Here is a 4,133-nt window from a genome sequence, read left to right as displayed (position 1 = left end):
CCCCCCCGTGGCAGGCTGAGGTCAGGCGTCACCTTTGACCTCCAGCAGGTCCGGCCCCACCTTTAAATCTAGGTGACTGCTCGGTCACGGCACACACACTTGTGAGGTGCATCTCCAGTTGGTGATGTGTCTAGTGTTTCACCATCAGCTGCTGCCGATCTTCTTCCAGAACCTTCCATCAGTTCTTCTGGAAGCTGCTGGTTTAAACCAACATTTACTGCAGAGATGTTATCTCTATTTTCTCATCAATTCATCAATCAATTAAATGTGGCGATCTATTTAAGAGCGGGAAAGTTTGACAGTTTCCAGCGGAAAACAAAGAGGAAATCTACTGAAACACGTCAGAGTTTTCTTTGGATAATTAAAAGACGGGTCGCTGCTTCCTGTGGGAGTTAAAAACCTTTAAGCCACTAAACTCTGCAGTGAATTACGTTCGTCTCTGAATTATTTTAATTTTTTCTGTGGGACCAAAAGCTCACCTGTCAGTCAGGCCGTGTGGGCGGGACTGTGACGTCGCCCTCTTCCTCCTCTGGATTTTCTGTTGCTGCAGTTTGAGTTTCTGTAGGCGAGAGTCTGGAACAGCAGATGGAAAAGGTTTTTATGAAGTGGGTCTGTGCAGACGGGCTGAGAGCACAACGCTGAGTTTGTTAGAAAAGCAGATCTCCCGACGTCTCCTCAGAAAGATTTGGTCAAATCTGGGCTCTGAAACTTTCCTGCTGCGTTTTCTGTTTGTTTGAGAATCTAAATATAAAAAATCATGACTTCTGATTGGCTGCTGGCCACTAGAAGCAGGTCGCCAAAAACCCTGCAGAGTCCCAGCAAGAACTGGGTAAGGATTCTTTCCTTTAACCCCTTACTTTCCTCTTCCCGCTAACACACCCACCAAAACCAATCAGAGCGTCATTAAACCGACCAATAGAACCAGGCCTCAGTGACTCCTCAACAACACCTGCAAATACCGTTCAGACCTCCATTTACATCTGGACCGGATCTCCAGAACCCTCCAGAGTCTGAGACACTGGCTAAGATTTAAGACCCTGAGTTTTGTCTGTCAGGTTGCTGTAACGCTGCTCCACCTGAAGACGCCGCTCGTCAAGCTCTCGTTTACAGCGACTCTCGAGAAGTTCCAGTGGTAGAAACATCAACGTTGACCGACGACCACCATCGACGAAGCGTCCACACAGCTCGTCGAACTGGCCCGGCGGTCCCGGGGTCCTACAGGAAAGAATCCTTACCCAGTTCTTGCTGGGACTCTGCAGGGTTTTTGGCGACCTGGTCCTGCTTCTAGTGGCCAGCAGCCAATCAGAAGTCATGATTTTTTATATTTAGATTCTCAAACAAACGTAGCAGGAAAGTTTCAGAGCTCAGATTTGACCGAATCTTTCTGAGGAGACGTCGGGAGATCTGCTTTTCTAACTCGGAGGAACTCCTTCAATATATCGAGATGGCGATATATTTAAATTTAACTTCACATTTATGTTGTTTCCAATAGAAAGTGTAACATCTATTCTATTCTTCTTATTGCGGCTTGTTGTTCCTTGTCCTGACCCAAGAGCTGATGGTCTGTCTGAGAGTCTGAATCTGGATCCGAGGTGTAACCAGCGCTGACTGTTGGGAGGAAACAGGAAGTAAACCGGTGGTTGTTTTTAGGGAATTCGTTGTTGTGATAGTTGTGCTGTAGTTTTTCGTACAAAAAAACCGAAACAAAAGCAGGAGCTAAAAGAGGCTGAAGTGTCTGTGAGCGAACAGCTGCTGGAGCCATTTCAAAGATAAAAAAACCTTGTTGTTTTCCTGAGATGGAACGCGACCCGCCGTGAGAATACTTTGCACCCCGCCAGTCCTGTGCTTTGTTAGGAAGAACTGATGCATTCAGGGACCTCGGTAATTATTTTGGGCAACAGAGATGGCGAGTAAAGGAGCGAAGGGGACGACTGGATTCTTGGCGGAGGCGAAGTGTCGACCTCCGTTTAGCAGCTCGGGCACAATATCTATCTGTCTGCCGCGCTCTCTCCATCCATCAGGCCGCTCTGTTTAAATTCCTCTCCTCCGTCCCTGTTTACCCCCCCCCCCCGTCTCTCCCCACACACAGAGGACAATTAGGCTAATTGAACTTAATTGAACACATCATTAGCGACATTCCACAATCCACTTTCATCTCTCTCTCTCTCTCTCTCTCTCTAACCTCGATCTACCCTTCCCTCCTCTGGCAGACAGAATAAACCGGTCATTGTTGGATCTATTCTGGTGGCCAGCTCTGTCTGGGGATTCAAACTAGCAACTCATTCGACGAGCTCAGGGGTTGGGGGTTCACTGACCTCAAGAGACAACAGCGAGGAAACGGCGAATCACAGCAGCACAAAGACGAAAGCGTCCATCTGATATGAAAATAAACCACAATTAGCACATTTCCTTTCTCTGTTTTCTTTTTTTCTAACCCTCATTTTTCTCCTCCGTCTGCTCTTTTCATCTTTTCTCTCTTCTTCTCTCATCTTTTTCTTGGCATCAGCTCACCTCCTCTCTGTTTATTCTTCCTCTAATCCTGTCTGCTTTGGCTCTTTCCTAACTTTCGCTCGCTCCTGTCCTCCCCGTCCGTCACGTCTTAGCGTGACGTGGCCTTAGCGTGTTTATGGCGTGTTTACGGTCGTGTCCGTGCTGTCGTAACGCTGCTGGTTTGAATCCCCGGCGGCTCGTTTTAGCCAACGTCGTCCCACCGCATCATTTTGGCTCTGCTTTGATGTGTGACCGGCAGCCAAAGATGCTCTATGTCTGGGGAGATGAATCACTAGATAGTAAACAACTACAGATTGTGTCCAGACCTGCTGCGTGCACACACACACACACACACACACACACACACACACACACACACACACACACACACACACAAGAATCTGAAGATACTGTGGAGTTAAGGATAAGTCTGAGGATATTGTGCATCACAGCCTGATACGTCTTCTTCCTCTGAGCTGCACTGTTAACACAAACTATTAAAACACATCAGTGAGTCACACACATGTTGCTTCATCCCCATCAACACACACACACACACACACACACACACACACACACACACACACACACACAGTCCTGCTGCCACAAATACTCACTACAGCACCAAATGTGGATTAATCCGCTGCTAAAAATAGTCCCCAGCGAGTGCCACTATCTCCCTCTGTAAATCTCAGAGAGGAGCTCTGAAAAACCAAAAGCTGTTCTAACTCACAGTGACACACAGAGTTCATCTTCAGTGTCTGTATTTTAGACAGCTGGAAGAATATCAAATGTGTAGAACAAATACTGAACATTAATAAACACTTAATTTACACATTATCACATAATTCATTCATACAGCAGCTATAAACTATTAGTAAGAACAAGTTTTGGGACGATGTTTATCCTTTAGAAATAAGCGAATGATCTAACACTAGAAACAGAAATGCACACAGCCTGTATTCAGAAACTGAGCCTTAAAACCAGCCGTCAGGACTTCTGGAACTTTGTGATGTCACAACAAAGCAGTCACCAAGCCCCGCCCACCTGGACCCACCATCCAAACCTTGCAGGATTTGGTTTTTACCTGAAATCTGCTTTATTTTTATTGGATCACTCAGAAAACAGTCAGCCAATCAGAAGAGAGGCTCAGAGCCTCCTCTCTGAGAGAAGCCTGAGAGAGGAGATGTAAAACTACACAGATGGTTTAAATATGGATCAACACTTCAAATAAAACACAGAAGAAGAAGAAAAATATGGAGCTTTAAATATTGACCACATTGTGACATCATTCCGAGTTGATCTGGAGAAGGTCTTAGATGAAGCACAGCTATGCTAATCCTACTAAAAGTTGCACAAACAAGTTGAGATGTGCATCTGTCCTCGGGGTTAAGTTTCTAATCTCAAACGTGACATAAATCAAACCAAGCTGTTATTGCAAAACAAGTGGACAATGTCCTCGGACATCGGAATATGGTCAGAGTGAGACATCCCTGCGTTTGCCTCCTCTCTGCCAGCCGCCTGCTGCGTCGTCCCTCTGGGAGGAATCAGGGAGGACAGGAAGGCAGCGAGCGGTGGCCTCGCTAAATACAGGCGAGTTCAAACAGAGAGGGAGGGAGGGGGAGGAATCGGTGGGAAAGAGA

At 46.5% G+C, this 4,133-nt stretch overlaps 1 protein-coding gene across 1 annotated transcript in view; it reads left to right on the top strand.

Moving 5' to 3' along the window:
• LOC111649946 (inhibin beta A chain-like) overlaps positions 1-4,133 on the top strand; it is a 16,153-nt gene that overhangs the window by 2,316 nt on the left and 9,704 nt on the right. The window lies entirely within an intron of this gene.

This window comes from Seriola lalandi, unplaced genomic scaffold (assembly GCF_002814215.2).
Source record: "Seriola lalandi dorsalis isolate HSWRI2012SDOR001 ecotype SW California unplaced genomic scaffold, Sedor1 jcf7180002052094, whole genome shotgun sequence".
Taxonomy (NCBI): Eukaryota; Metazoa; Chordata; class Actinopteri; order Carangiformes; family Carangidae; genus Seriola; species Seriola lalandi.
Note: the sequence above shows the minus strand (reverse complement) of the source record. Positions and strands in the feature narration are given on the sequence as shown.